The 16,573-nt window shown below is 38.9% G+C and overlaps 1 pseudogene; it reads right to left on the bottom strand.

Annotated features, from left to right (window-relative positions):
* Positions 1–8,372: 8,372 nt before the first annotated feature.
* LOC119037191 (zinc finger CCHC domain-containing protein 10-like) lies at positions 8,373–8,881 on the bottom strand (annotated as a pseudogene).
* Between the last annotated feature and the right edge of the window lie 7,692 nt (positions 8,882–16,573).

Here is a 16,573-nt window from a genome sequence, read left to right as displayed (position 1 = left end):
CCGATTAGTGTTGGTGGGTATGGGTTAAGTGACTGAAAGGGACATGAGAGGAGACTTCTGGGCTATTGGTCAAGTTCTGTGCCTTGAGTTGGATGCTGGTTTACTTAATGAAATTTATTTAGCTGTACACTAATGATTTATTTTTTCTGCCTTTGTTACACTTATTAAAAGTTGAAAGTAAACATGCCGGACTTTCTTTGGGTCAAGAGATATAGGTCCTCAACTTTTGTTCAGAGTACATATTAGTTATAGAAAGATAAACCAACAGAAACCTATTTCTTTGGAGGAAATATGGCCTTACAAGGTCAGTCTCTCCTATGAGCCTTTGGTATGGAGAGCTGGGTGCCAACATGGGTAGTTCACACAGCAGAACAGATGCATTCTGGGAGAGGAGTGATTGAAATAGAAAAGCCTTCTCTTTTGAGGTCCAATGTTATTAGAACCCCTTTAATTTTTTTCTTGGAGCTGACATTATTTTTTTAAAATTTTTTATTGATTATGCCATTACAGTTGTTCTATTTCCCCCCTTCATTCCCCTCCACCCTGCACATCTCCTCCCCCACCATTCCCCTTCTTTAGTTTGTGACCACGTGTCTCAAGTTCTTTAGATTCAGTATTTCCCATACTATTCTTGCCCTCCCCCTAACTATTTTCTACCTACCATCTATACTACTTATTTTCTGTACCTTCTCCCTCCTTCTCCTTCTCCCACTCCCCTGTTGCTAACCCTCCATGTGATCTCCATTTCTATGGTTCTGCTCCTGATCTAGCTGTCCTCTTAGTTTGCTTTTGTTTTAGGTGTGGTTGTTAATAACTGTAAGTTTGTTGTCCTTTCACTGTTCATCTTTTTTCTCTTCTTTTTCTTAGATAAGTCCCTTTAACATTTCATATAATAAGGGCTTGGTGATGATGAACTCCTTGAATTTGATCTTATCTGAGAAGCACTATATCTGCCCTTCCATTCTAAATGAAAGCTTTGCTGGATAGAGCAATCTTGGTTGTAGGTCTTTGGATTTCATGACTTGGAATACTTCTTTCCAGCCCCTTCTTGCCTGTAAAGTCTCTTTTGAGAAATCTGCTGACAGTCTGATGGGAACTCCTTTGTAGGTGATTGTCCCCTTATCTCTTGCTGCTTCTAGGATTCTCTCCTTCATTTTTATCTTGGCTAATATAATTATGATGTGCCTTGGTGTGTTTTTCCTTGGGTCCAACTTCTTTGGGACTCTCTGAGCTTTCTGTATTTCCTGGAAGTCTATTTCCTTTGCCAGATTGGGGAAGTTCTCTTTTATTATTTGTTCAAATAAGTTTTCCACTTGCTCTTTCTCTTCCCCTTCTGGTACCCCTATAATTAGGATGTTGGAATGTTTAAAGATGTCCTGGAGGTTCCTAAGCCTCTCCTCACTTTTTTGAATTCTTGTTTCTTCATTCTTTTCTGTTTGGTCATTTTTTTTCTTCCTTCTGATCCACTCCCTTGATTTGAGTCCCAGTTTTCTTTCCATCACTATTGATTTCCTGTGCATTTTTTTTCATTTCAATTAGTTTAGCCTTCATTTGTTTCTCTAATTTGTGACTAAAATCAACCAGTTCTGTGAGCATCCTGATCACCAGTGTTTTGAACTGTGCATCTGAAAGTTTGGCTATTTCTTGGTTGCTCAGGGTTATGGGCTCTGGGGGTTTGATTTCTTCTTGAGCCATGTTTTGGTCTGTTCATGCCTGTTATGTATGAGGAGGGGAGCCTTAAGTGTTCACTAGGGTGGGGCCACCCAGGTCACTGGGTTGTGACCCTGTATGTGGGGGCGGGGTCAGAGAGGGAGCAAAAGTGGTCCCCTCTGCTGCTTCCAGCCACTGGGGCCTGCCTGGTCTGTCTCACTGCTTGCTCCTCTGCTGGTTTATCTGCACACAAATCTGTGACTGCGGTCAACCTGCTGCCTTGCACCCTGACTGTGTCTGCCCTGTCTCACCCCATACCTGGGATCTGTTCATGTCTGCCTGAGCGCCTGGGTCAGGGGATCCTTTTTTGCCTGACTTGCTCCACTGCTGGCTCCGCCCCTCTTACTGGTCTGGCTGAGTGGTTCATTGTTGTTGAATTTTCATATAGTTCAATTTTCTGTGGTTTGGCTGTGTTTTTTGTTGCTAAAACTTTGTTATTTTTAGACTTGGTTGTGGGAGAAGGCACAATGTTTCCACCTATGCCTCCATCTTGGTGGAAGTCCCCCTTTAATTATATTGGGTTACATTGGTCCTAATGGAGGACACTTGTCACAGTGTCCTCAAAGTCTCCCATAAGGTTACTAAATATTACAAAAAAAAAGGGTCTAATGATTGAGGCCTGGAGATTTGTGAATGTTGAGCAGAGTACATCACGCATCTGTGGCAGAACATGTGGCCCATGCTGACGTTAGCCGACTGAGGTATCTCATCTTCCTGACCACAGCGATTGTTCCAGACACAAGAGCATGACCCCATCAGAACAATGATATTTAAGGTAGCTATCACTGCTGAGCTCTCGTTAAAAGAAAAAAAATGTTCTTCTTTTTTGTTTAAAGAAAAAATTTGGTTGTGGAAATGGCAGAGAAGACATCTTTTATTCTAGATGTTGAGGTATAAGATGTAAAGTGGGTTTTATTATATCCATATTACTGCCACTGAACAGAACCCCTGAAGCTTCCCAGGAAATGCGGTACCTAGATCCTGTGGATAAAGCCTGTATTATGCAAGGCAGAGTGGAGAGGTGGAGAAAAACTGAGTTTTGATGACATAGATTTGTTTGTTGTTAAAGGCAGTTTGAGTCAGGTTTTTTTCTCACATGTAATGATTGATAATGCATTTGACAATTTGTTTCTTACAATGCAGATAATATAGTTTTACCTGATTTCATCTGTATATAGATGTTGCCATGGGAAGGAGTAACGCAAGATGACTGGTCTGAGTTCTTGAACCTTCACGAGCAGTTCTTCTCTCATTGCCCTCTGACTTCTGCTTCTTTGTCTTGCTTACCAGTTCTGAAGGACTTCCCAAGGTTATTAAGTTCTTACATCTACTTTGTTCTCATATGAGTTCCACCTTCATGAATTCTTGCCTTCTACCAAGGCAAAAATTTGGTCAATAAAGTTTGTTGAATAACCATTATTTATTTTAAAGTAGACCTTAGATTTTCTTATTAATTATAGCAAGAGATAACTTCTTATCATCATTTCTTAAGTATCCATACTTGGAAATCTGTCATCCCTAGATTCTAACTATATGAACAGAGACCATGAGAAATGATTTCTGCTGAGACGCATGAAAGTCAGTTTGGCTTGTCTCCATTTTTTGGTCTACGCTCTCATACCCTCCCTCATTCTATTTCCAGTATGTTCATGTTTTCCCAGAATAGCTATGAAATCATGTATTTAGCTTCCAATCAGCAATGCTGACATAGCCATTGGCATTAAGTACAAAAAAATTGATCAACTTTTCTTAAAGAAAACTTTCCAAAGGACTCAGGTCTGCTTCCCAACACCAGGAAGAGTCTGATCTGTCTATTAATACTGTGCTTCTGTCACTGCAACATGAAATGGCCACTGAAAACTGTCCCCATACTGCCTCTGAAAGTGCCTACGAGCAAATGCAGTGCACACCCACTGGACCAGATTTTTGCACGTGAACCATAGTTTGCCTATCATGAGGCCAAAAGGTTGCATCTAGACAGGTTGAAAAACCATAAAATTTACATATTTAAAGGGGAAAGGTAATCAATAGGTCGGTGGCACATGGCGGTAACAGTGTGTTGCCACTCAAGGAATTTTAAAACAAGGGTAATTGGGTTTTCATTTGAGATTTAACCTACAAAATCAATATATAATGGAGGGGTTAGACATATGCAATGCTACTCAGGAAGACAAGGAGACTCAGAGTTAAAGGTAAGACAGGTGACCTAATTGGTGAGGTGTATTGTGTATTTGTGAGTATGTGCAGATGTAAAGTGAGCCAATCCAATATTCTCATCTGAAAAATGTGACCAATAATAGTACCTACTTGAAAATTGTGAGGATCAAAATGGAGTGAAGCCTGTAAAGCATTTAGCACATTGCCTGCTGCGTAATCAGAGCTTAGAGCAGGCTGAGAAGGAAGGAGCAGAGACGGGAGCACACGAGCAAACCCATCTGCTTCTTTCTGTGCTGAGGTCTTCCCAGGACCCGCTCTGTGTGCCTTACCTGTTTTAACTCTCTCAATCCTCAGAGCAGGTTCTTTTGAGTACCTTCAAGTAAGGTACTGTCATCTCTGCTTCACAAATTAAAAAATGAACACCAAGAAGTTACTTAAGGTTACTCAAGGTCTCGACACAGGGTTGGAGAGCTGGCGAGTGCTGGAGCTGGGCTGGACCCATCAGTCGGTGGTGTCGGGCCGTGGTGTGTGAGTAGCAGAGCCACTCCAGGTTCCGTTGGTTCATACACCTTCTACTTTTTGCCCAGAGGCTTTCTTATCCAAGATTAGTCGTCTCAGTGTTCTTAGTTTCTGAAAATGCTGATGTAATAAAATAAATTTGCATAATTATAGATTTACAGGAGAACTCTACATTCTTTAACCTTTCTGCTTGATTCCAGGCATCTGGTGATTGCAGTTTCTCTTAAGAGCTATTTACAGTAGATATTTTTGGTTCTTTGTATGCCTAGTAATTTTAGATTCTATCCTGAACATTTTGAAAATTATGTTATGAGCCTCTGAGTCCTATAAAAGTCTGCTGGAAATAGTTGATTTTGTTGTTGCTGTTTTAACAGGCAATCAGCCCGGTTAGGTTCAGACTACAAATCATGACTGTCTTCTGTGGATGATGGTTCAGTTTTTAAAGTTATTATAGAAATATGTCCCAGTGGGTGCCATTCTGGGACTGAAGTCGGGGTCTGTACTCTAGTTCAATTCTAAAGCCTTCACTGTGCTGGTGTGGAACTCTTGTGCATGCATCTCTTGGGGCTGCCTGAGACTTGTGTGCATTTCTACAGGGATACATGGATTGAAAGACTCCAGCTTTCTCCCCTGTGAATTTTCCAGCCTCCAAGAATCTCTCAGTCCAGTCCCCTGACCAGATATCTGCAATTTCTCTTTAGTTTTAGCCTCTCCACACTATTGTGCACTTCACATAACTAGAACACAGGGGCGAGAGAAAAAAGAGAAAAATACCCTGGATTCCCGCCATGTCTTTCAGGCTAGGAGACAGGCCCTTTCTTATGTTTTCTGGTGGAGACAGGAGCTGTCTCTCAGGGTGTTAGAAGCCTGTTCGACCATAACTGTCATTACCTCCCTCACACTGGGGTTTGCTTTGGGGAAGGCTGGGGTAGAAAAACCCCAACAAAAAACAACAGAGATTTCTCCTACTCTCTCAGGCATGCTGCTACTTCATGCTCTGATCTGAAAGAGAGTATTTCTGTTGAAATTTTATGTCCACAGCTGCTGCACAGTTACAGGATTTGGGCTACCCTCAAGTTGAAGCTAGGAAAACTGCTATACAGACTGTTCTTTGAGTTTTAATTTTATTCCCCAATGTGCCTACTCTTATTTATTTTCAGAGTCCTCAGGTATTACTGTATTCTGCTGCAGGAGTTTTAGTTGTAATCACCATGAGAGTTAGGGAGTAGTGAGCTTATACCAACTTAGAGTGAATGAGAAACTCCTTAGTTATCTTTAAAACCTGAGATATCCCATTCCTTATAAACTGATAAATTCAATATGCATTGTTGTATAAGGGACCTTAGTCCATTAGAGTTATTTATTCATTGATATATTTATTCACTAAATACTTAAATGTTTACTGTGTTCCACACCTTGAAAAATGTGGTGGGGTACATATGTAAATAAGTCCCAATTTCTAACTAAATTTTTCATAATCTAGTATGGAAGACAGATAAACTCATAACTGTGGCACAGAATAGGTGCTATAGTAGATTGGATCTTGGATTTTAGTTTATTTTATGTTTCACAAACCCCAACTATGGAACTTTCTCAATGGCTAAGCTCTTTGGAACAGATCTCTTTCTGGTTTATATTTTCCTCTGATAGTTCTCCATTTTCTTCTCTGATTAAAAAATATATAGTCTAGAACAGGTAGTTCCAAGGTACAACTAAATGTTTCTACTTACAAAGAAATTTCAATGCATCCATTTTGACCAAAATTAGAAGTAAATTCTCACTTCACTGGGTACTTGCAAGGGATTTAGCCCTTAATCTTTAGATCTTACCCTTTGTCTAAGAATCAATCCTCTGAGCTGTACACTTCATAAATACGTTTCTCCAACATTGAGTCAGTGCAAAGCTGTAACTGGAGGTCCTACTTTAGCTCCTCTGTAGGACTTCAAACCCACCCCTTGTTTTAGTTATCTACCATTCCCAAAAAGTTATCCCTAAAAGATAGAGGCTTAAAAAATCTATTATCTCACATTTCTGTGAGTCAGAGATACTAGATGCCTTTGGTTTTGAGTTTCTTGTGCTATTGTAGTCAAGCTGTCAGATGGGGCTGCAGTCTCATAGGAGGCTTGACTGGAGAAGGATATGCTTCCAAGTTCACTCACATGGTTCTTGGCAGAATTCAGTTTCTTTTGGGATGTTGGAATGAGGGCTTTTATTCTTTGCTGGCTGTTGGTCAGTTCCTGGCTACGTTATCTCCAGTTCTTTGCTATGTATATCCAGGAGGCTTCTCTTAACATGACAGATGACTTCCCTCAGAGTGAAAGTGTGAAAGAGTGAGAGAGGGCATCCAAGACAGAAACCATGATCTTTATGCAACCTAATCTCAGATGATATGCTACACTCTTGTCATATTTTATTTGTTATAAGCAAATCACGAATTCAGCCTCACACCCAAGGGGAGGAATTACAGACCTTGACTGGCTGGATCAGTGCATTTCTTACTTGATTTAAACAGGACTTCTCTGTCCTAAGTCATGGGCTATATTATAGCCTTTGCATGCCGGCTCAGAGCATCTGAAATTCCACAGATATCTAACTCTGTCTTTTTAATTTAATTTATTTATCTTAGCTTTAAATTACTTCTTTTCCAATAGGTTAGATTCAACCAAATTAGATCTCACTTTTGAAATATCCTGAAGGAAGTCATAATATACATGTATATGTTAATAAAATAACTATCTTCCTAAAATGTCTCTACTGTATTTCCAAAATATGTGAAATATTTGACTTTGTATTTATATTTGATTAAGGTATGCCTTGACCTGATTAGGATTTTTTGGTGTTGCTTGTCATTTCCCAGTTACTTTGGGGACAGAGAGGACATTTTGTCACAGTTAAAAATCTTTAATTACTCAGGGTTACTTGGGTAAAAATTTTCAGGCCATGTGATTCTTTCTGGGAGAACTACAAATTAAACATTATATTATTATTTGTGTATTAATATATTTCATGGCAGCAATGCCATAAAAATATGCATATTCCATTTTTACCAAATGATCTGCATCAATAGGATTATCTCTAATAGAAGAGAATTAACAGTTTCAACATTTTAGCATTGCATAAATTAGAATGGGAGTTCCACATATAATCTTCACTCATCTGTGTCCATGTCAGATGTTAATAAGTGTATCTCATATCCTACAAAATAGGTTTTTTTTCATATGATATAATTTCCCCCAACTCTTGAAAGATTTCATTTTAAAACACTAAATTTGGAGTGTTCTATTTCATTTGTTCAGGCAATAATCTGCTTGTTTTTAAGATAATGCCATTATTCACTGTATTTTTTTTTTTTTACCATCAAAAAGGTAGAAATATATTAATAGGCTCCTTGAACTTTTCATTTAGGACAAGTCAAAGTAACCTTCTGAACATAAACATAAAAATAGAGCACACTTATTAACAGTAGGAAAATTCCCAAGCTTACAATAACAATGTTTTAAGCCTGACATAACAACATACAGGCAAAAGCATTAGGAACTCACTGCCAGGTAATCTGATGCATTGTCCTAAAAATATGTTTCATACATAACACTAACATAACAAAGTACAGCATTTATTCCATAGGGAGAAAAGATAAGCTTTATCACAAAAAACAGATTTACTGGATTTCAGCTTTTGATGAAAGGTTATGATATATTTTAAAGATAAAGAAAAACAAGATTCACCCTTTAAAAAGTATATATCTATATATAATCCATTTATGAATACTTTTATGCTCTTACAATGTAAAACATTTAGATACTTTTGAGCTCTCCAAATTTTGGCCAGCTAACTTACTTGGCCCTGACATAGCCTAAGTTCCCTTCTGAGAAGCAGAGGGAAATTTTCGGTCCATCAGTCCAACATGGGTGCAGCGATTCTTCTTGTTCTTCTTGTTCTTCTTCTTCCTCCTCCTCCTCCTCCTCCTCCTCCTCCCCTCCCCTCCCCCTCTTCTCCTTCTTGGGTTCCTCCTCGGAGCTACTCTCGGTGCTGGCTGCTGCTGTTGGAAGAGCTGGAATCTGAGTCGGAACTGGACAAGGAGGACGAGCTTGTGGAGGAGGCCAAGGACGAGGAACTGGAGGAGCTTTCATCAGTGTCGCTGTCCCTGGAGGAGGAGGAAGACGTTCCTTCACTTTCTGATAAAGAATCACTGGCTGAACTGTCACTGCTGCTGCTACTGGAACTGGTTATGCTCTTAGACCTTTTTTCTTGGTCATTCTTTCTACATTAGCTTCTTCAAGTCTTTGTTGTACTAATCTGTTTCTTTTTCTTTTAAAGCTTTCTTTAGTTCTGCTGTTTTTGAAGGCCTATGTAGGTATTTTCTTTTTCCCGTGCATTCGTAAGCCCAATGTCCAAATTCCAAGCATTTCTGACACCTTACATGTTGCTTATTTGCTTCAGCTTGTCTCCTGGCTATGAGCCGATGTGTGGGAGTCGCCGTCTCAGCGCGGCTCATTGGCCATATTATTATCACAGTGCGAGAGAAGCACATGGCACTTATGTTGAGAGACATGTGAAATGACGGTGTGAACATTTTGTGTGAGTCCAGAGATAGACTCTAAAGACAAGAAAATTGAAATATAATTATTATATATAGATAATGCGGAAGTGTAAAAATCAATGTCACTTAAGTCCTAGAACCAGATGTACAGGGTCTGGCACAAATAACACCCCTTTTTATTATAAAATTATAAGCATGTAACTCTGCAACATTACAATATCAAACTCAGGCACCATATGACATTTTAGGTGAAATGTTCAAATTAAAATGATAAATTATTATACCCATATTATTACCCTACCAACCATAGTCAAGCATTACTTCTGCTGGACTCTGTATATTTCATTATCCTTTGTCAAAATGTTTATTTGTTGAACAAAATGTATTAAGTCCTTTGTGTGCCAGTTCTGAGCTGAGAGTTGTCACTTCTTTTAGAGCTTGTAGTACGATAAAGAAAACAGGAGTAAATGCTAGAAATAGTGCCATACCCTTTTAAAAAAATAAGCTTTTTAAGAAGAAGATTTTGTTATCAAATGTTACATATATAAAAACTTTTGACATTTACCAAATTTTTATTGTTAAAGAAAATATTTAGTGCAAATGGTTTAATTATATGAAAACTCTTCAAAATTCTCATACCAAGGATATTAACCAGTCATTTTAGTCCTTTCCAAATGTCATCCACAGTCCTCGGTCTCTGAACCTGTTACTCCCAGATCGAAGACCTTCAGTAGCTTCTCTTTGTTCAAAGAATATACCCCAAACTTTAAAGTCAAAAGTAGAAAGCCTTGTGGGCCTAGGGGACTTTTCTGACCCTATTGTTCATGACTTTATTACTTTCAGGCTTTGACTTTCATAAGGAATAATTTTACAAGACTATTTCAACCGAATGGTTCTCATGCCCTATGCTAATTGTCTCCATGCCTTCGCCCATGCCATTTCCTTCACCCGGTTCTATGACTGGTTGTTAACCAGTGGCAATTTTGCCCTTTCCCTCCCCCCCGACCAAGAACATCTGGCATTGCCTGATGTCACAACTGGAGGGTGGTACCGGCATCTAGTGGGTGAAGTCCAGGGATGCTGCTAAATATCCTACAATGCACAGGACAGCCTTGCCCAGGACAAAGAATTACCTCCAGAACATCATTGGGCCAAGCCTGAGAAACTGACCTAGACAACCCTTTCCTTTGCTATTTGTTCAGATTCTACCCATTTGTAATGGTCTCTTTTAACGACTACATCCTCCATGAAAGCTGTTCTTGGTCTTTCTACCCAAATAATCACTTCTTTGACTTTGAGCTTTCCTAGGCAAAGTATTTCTGATACTTAGTACTTTTATTTATTTATTTATTTAAGATGAGTTTCAGGTTCACAGAAAAATTAAGAGGAAGGCACAGAAATTTCCCTTCTCCCCACTGCCCCCCCACACAATTTCTCCCATTGTCCACATTCTCCACTAGAGCAGTACATTTGTTACAATCGATGAACCTCCACTGACACATCTTAATCATCCAAAGGTCATGGTTGACATTAAGGTTTACTTTCAGTGTTGTACATTCTATGGGTTTGGACAAAAGTATAATGAAGTGTACCCATCATTACAGTGTTATACAGAGTGTTTTCACTGCCCTAAAAATTCCTTTGCCCATCACCCCTGATTGTTTCACTCTCCCCAGCTTTGTCTTTTCCAGAATGTCATATGGTTGGAGTCATACAACTATAGGTTACTTAACCTTTCAAATTGGCTTCTTTTGGTTAGTAATGTGCATTTAAGTTTCCTCTATGTCTTTCACGACTTGATAGCTCATGTCTGTTTAACACTGAATAATATTCAATTGTCTGGGTATTCTACAATATATTTATCTATTTCTTGAAGGACATCTTGGTTGCTTCCAAACTTTGGTGATTAGGAATAAAGCTGCTATAAATGCCTGGTTGCAGGATTTTGTTTCAACAGAAGTTTTCAGCTCAACTTGGGTAAATGTCAAGGAGTGCAATGGCTGGGTCTTATGGTGAGAGTATGTGGTTTTTGCCATCTCCTTTGTACATTCACATCAATTCTCTCCATTTCCTGAAGCACAGCTTATCGTATATGTCCTTCAGGAAGTCTTTCAGATCATTCCTGAAATTTTATTCTTTTAAAGTTATTTTGTAGAGGGAGTATGGGAGAGAGCAGTGGTTCTCAAACTAGAGCAGGCATCAGAATCATGGTGAAGAGGGCTTGTTAAAATGCTGATTCCTGGACCCCATTCTCAGAGTTTCTGATTCTGTAGGTTTGGTGGGACCCAAGAATTTGTTTTTCTCACAAATTCCCAGGTGACGCTGATGCTGTTGTCTGGGACCACAGTTTGAGAACAACTGGTGTTGAACCGGAGAAGACCACCCTTGGGGCCAGACAGATCTGGATTTGTATTTCATTTTCTCCTCTTCCAAGCGATCTGATGCTTGAAGTACTTGTTTTACCTTTCAAACTCTCAGTTTTGTAACCTGTACAAGGAAAACAATATTAATAACTACCTCTCAGATTCTTTTATTAGGACTTAACAAAATAAAACACATAAATATTATATCAGGTTGGCCAAAAAGTCTGTTCAGTTTTTTCCATAAAGTAAAGGACACAATTTTTATTTTAACCAATAACTTTATTGACTTGGATGTTTTGAGTATATTGGCTATCTCCCATTTGGTATAGCATTGATTTTTCTCAACTATTACCTCAATTTGATCACTATCAACTTCAACTGACCTACCCTACTGTGGAGCATCATCCATGAGAAATCTCCAGCACAAAAATTCACAAACCATTTTAGACACATTCAATCAGCCATACCACCTTTTCCATACACTGCACAAATCTTTTTTGTGTGTTTCAGTTGTGTTTTTACCTTTCTTAAACTAATAAAGTATAATATCTTGAAAATTTTGCATATTTTCTTCCATCTTCAATATTAAAATGACTACACAAAAATTTACCAATTTTGATACTTAAAAAAAACTGCACACTGATATGACACCTGTCACAATACAATCTAACAATATTATTTCGAATGAAGTTAAAGACAACTAAGTACTACTAGAGCCATCTTATGAAAAAAACCAAACAACCTTTTTGGCCCACCCAATAAAATACTGTTTTCTTTGGTATATTTTTATGGTTAAAAACTAAAACACACCAGATACTATTTTTGTTGTTGGAAAATAAGAGTTGAGATATTTATATATTTGTTGACATAGGCCAAACCCAGATAATAGCTAGCACCTAAAATTCACATGCAAGCAAGCTACATAGAGAAATAGAGCATCTGTTTGTCATGCAATGGTTGTGAGAACCCAATCTGTGTGCATCTTACTTCATCCTTAACCAGAGAAAGGGAGGGGGTTGATACATTACTCTCTGATACAGTACATTCCTTTCTAATGTTCAGCTGCCATGGCTGCTTTTAGTGTAAATAAGAATACCTGGTTCAATCTGCTTGGTCAGAATGGCTTGATTGCACTTGGTGGGCATGCGTAAGTCCCAGCACAGATGGCAGGGAGCTGCTTTCCTCACAATAGCACAATGGGAATGGCAAACAGGACCTCTACATGGGCCATGCGGATAGGTATTTTCACCCACAATTCTTGGCTGGGCTTAGCTGAGTGGCTCTGCTCTCTGAGGCCTGTCTCCAGGTTGAAGAGGCTTTAGAGAAAGCTCTGTTCATGGCTGTGGCAGAGGTTCACCAGAACAAGCAGAACATGCAAGGCGTACAGAGGCCTCAGCTTAGCACTAGCATTCTGTCACTTCTGTCCCCCCCTTTTTTTTTTTTTGCCAAAGCAAGTCACATGAAGTTGGGAGAGGGAGTCAGCCTCTGTAATGCCATTAATGCAATCAATTGACCAAAAAATTAACAAAACAAATGAAGGCTCTACATGAATAAAACTATATCATTTTCAACATAACATCAAGGTCTGAACAAACTGAGAGGCATACTATGTTCTTGGATGAGAAGATTTCATTATGAAAAGGCTAATTATTTCCAAAGCAATTTATACATTTCATACGATTCCAATGAAAATACCACCTTGGATTTTTTGGGGGAACTGGACGCAATCACCTTGAACTTCACTTGAAAGAGAAAAAGAATCTTAAAAAATAACAAAGACATGTACCCAAAAGAATAGAGAGGGTACGTCCCAGATATCAGAACATAGTATAAAGCCACTAAAACCACAGTAATATGGAATTGGCATAGGAATAGACAAATTATTCATTCAGATATAGAGCAGGAAACATGAAAATTTAATAAATGACAAGTGTATTTCATTACTGAGAGAAAAGATTTATTTAATAACCAGTGTTAGTACAACTAATTGTCCATTTATAAGAAAAAAAATTTATGCCAACATTTTATATAAAAGTTGAAAGACAAATATAAAAATTAAAATGTTAAAAATTTTAGAAAAAACTAGGAGACAATGTACATAATCTGGGGTGAGAGAAAGACCATATAATAATTTAAAAAATAATCCTATGAGTTATTTTGAAAAATTGATATATCTGAGGAAATAAATATTATAATTTCTGTATGCAAAAGAAAATCTAAGTAATACCTGCATACAATCATTAGATTTGGGAGACATATTTGGAAACCAGGTGATGAACTTAGCAAGGGCCAATAACTGTAATCCATAGAGAATGGTTTGATATTTAATATGGGGGTTATGGTTGCAGTTGGCGTTAGGGATGTGGATAGGGAAGTAGGGAGTGGTCCCAAAAGGGCAGTTTGACAAAAAAGACAAATAACTCAACAGAAAATAAACTAAGTACATGAATATGCATTTCACAAGAGCAAATCCAAACAGCTCATACATATATTAAAAGATGCTCTAATGCACTGGTAGTCATAAAAATGCAAACATGCTGGCAAATATTAAAATAAATAAAACAAAAAAGCAAAACAGCTACCAGAAGGAAGGATATAGTAATCTAAACTGCAGTTATCACTGGTAGAAGTGACTTTTCATAGTCCACCTTTTTGATACCCAGTGTCACATTTTTTTCTATTTATGTAATCTTTTAAATAAAACACAGTTATTGGTTCTCAGCACAATCATATGTAATGATTAAGAAGTAGCAGGAAAAACTGCAATATAAGCTTCCCTTTGGAAAGAGGCTGAGTGAAAAACACCTAGCTGTCACCGGTCCACAGCAAATAATCAAACCCCGGTCATCGAGAGTGGCAGGGACTCTCTGTGGTATCAGGAACTTGCTGCCAATAGCAGACCCTGTTTCTGTTTTCTGGTGATTCTCTCTGTAGATCTGTCCCACAGCCTCTGATAATTACAGGGGTGGGAGTACAGAATCCTCGTCTGTTACATTTCTTGACCTAGGGTGAGTTCAACTGCCCGGTTTTAACAGCTCACTTCTAGTTGGTGAGTTTGAAGGGCCTGAGGATGGCTCTAGAGGCTGATTGATGTTGGGATTATGGTTGGAGTTGGGGTAGGGACGTGGATAGAGGAGTAGGGAGTGGACCCAGAAGGGGGAGGGATCATTGATCTGTTGGTTCCGTTTTATGTCTCTCAGATGGTATAACCTTCTCCATGCCTGTGAGCTGTGTTTATCTGGCACCTCTTCTGGGGAACTCAGATTTCCTAGCTCTTCCTTTGAGCTGAGGTGGTGGGAAGAGCCAGGGCCTCAGTGGGTCCCTGCAGGTCTGCCTGGGTGGGACCCAGGAACTGCAGGGGCTTCATTAAGGGGAGCACAGAGGGAGGCTGAGTCAGCCAGAGGTGTTAGGAGACACTGCCAGTGGCTTGGATAAGTGTGGATGCAAGTCACCACTGTCGCCTGCCAGGGAGGCATAGGAGGCTGGAGCAGATCCAGTACAATCCCCTCCACTGACTCAAGGGCTGGCTGGGTCTCACACACTCGCCACTCATTTAATGCATATGCAAATTCTAAAAAAGGCCATAATCATGTATTAATCTTCAATATCTATACCACTGACTTGTTAATTATTTATGCAGGAGCTTACATTTACCTATGTTAATTTTAATTTTGTTGATTTAAGAACTTGGTGAGATAGAAGGAAACCAGCTACTCTGTAGTTCAGGCAGAAGTGGGAAAGGTGAGGGAGCAAACCCTTTTTTATTAGGGCTTGTGTAGCCAGGAATTGTGCTACATTGGACAAAATATTCACTGCTGGTTTTCAACCTTGGGTATCAGAATCACCTGGCAGCTTTGTATAAAATGAAGATGTTCAGGTTCTTCTCCTACTTCAGTGAGCCTCTGTGTTCTTTAAATTTCCGGGTAGTTTCTATATGCCCCCAAGTGTCAGTTCTCCCTGATTTAACTCATTACATCCGAGGTGGGTATCTCTTTACAGAAACCCAAGTTAGAATTTAGAGAGATTAAGTAATTGGTTCAAATTGGGCTGAAAGAGAGGGCGGAACTCAAGAAAGGAATTTCTGCCTGAATTGGTGGGGGAGTTTACAAGTTTGCAGCTTGGAGATCTTAGTTAATGTTAACATGACATTGTTCTTGCTCACATGAGGAGGGATGACATCACAGGTATTTTTTGAAAAGTATCATACAGTAAACAAAAAACAAATATTCTCAGTGTCAACTTGCTGCCTTATATTCTTAGCCCGTTTTTTTCCATTAAAAATTGCAAATATATCTATCCAGTTAAAAAAATAAAACAGTGAAGAGAAAGTTTCTTCCTCAGTATTAGGCGTTGCTAATACACCCTGGCAGAGCAGAGGTGGGGCACGCGTGGGGAGTGTTTATACCTTTTATAAGGTATGTAAGACATTTGGGTCACCTCCCTTCCCTGCACCCAATCCCAGCTTCATGGCTTTCCCACTACATATAAAATAAGATGTACACTGCTGTACATGACCTGAAGGCTTTTCATGGTCTGGCCCAGCCTGCTTCTTCAGCTTCGTCTGCCATCTCCTGCTGACCTGTCTCACCACGCTGGCTTCGTGATGCCTGGGGGTCCTGTAGTGGCTGGAGGTCAGATCTCACCTCAGCCTATCTTATGCACTTGGCCCGTTAGTCTTACTTTTTCTATAGCACTGACGGCTATCTGTAAGTTTCCTGTTTATCTGTGTGCTGTCTTTCTGCTCCATGCACAAGTGAGTGCCATAAGAATAAGGGCTTTGTCTTGCTCCTCTACATTTCCATACTGTCTAGAAAAAAACAGTCCTGCCATAGAAGAGGGCATAATTACATACTTGTCAAATGAATAAATAAACACTTGTAAAGATACACATACAAACGCACACACACATGCATACACCTTAAGAAACTTGTATCAATGGGACCATGCTGTTCTGTTTAAAACAATTAATTATGTGTCTTGGAGATTTCCCCACCTCCTCCCCAAAAGAGACCTATCTAGTATTTTTTATGGCTTAAAGATTTAAGCCATATAACATTCAGTTAAAAGTAAAAAAGAAGAGGGCAGAATTAATAATATTTTGTGGGTATACTAAATATTTTTGTTGACTCCAGGAGCTTTCCATTTCAGATACAGCAACAATGAATATAATCACACAGGTATCTTAGAATACTTTTGTTCCTCTGTCACTTTAAAAGTTTTAATATTTTAGATGCATTCATATTTGAACAATGTTTCATTAGAACCACAAAATTGTGTGACTGTT

This window comes from Artibeus jamaicensis, unplaced genomic scaffold (assembly GCF_021234435.1).
Source record: "Artibeus jamaicensis isolate MK-2021 breed Jamaican fruit bat unplaced genomic scaffold, CSHL_Jam_final contig_787, whole genome shotgun sequence".
NCBI classification, from domain to species: Eukaryota; Metazoa; Chordata; class Mammalia; order Chiroptera; family Phyllostomidae; genus Artibeus; species Artibeus jamaicensis.
The sequence above is the reverse complement of the archived record's forward strand: the minus strand, read 5'-3'. Positions and strand labels throughout refer to the sequence as shown.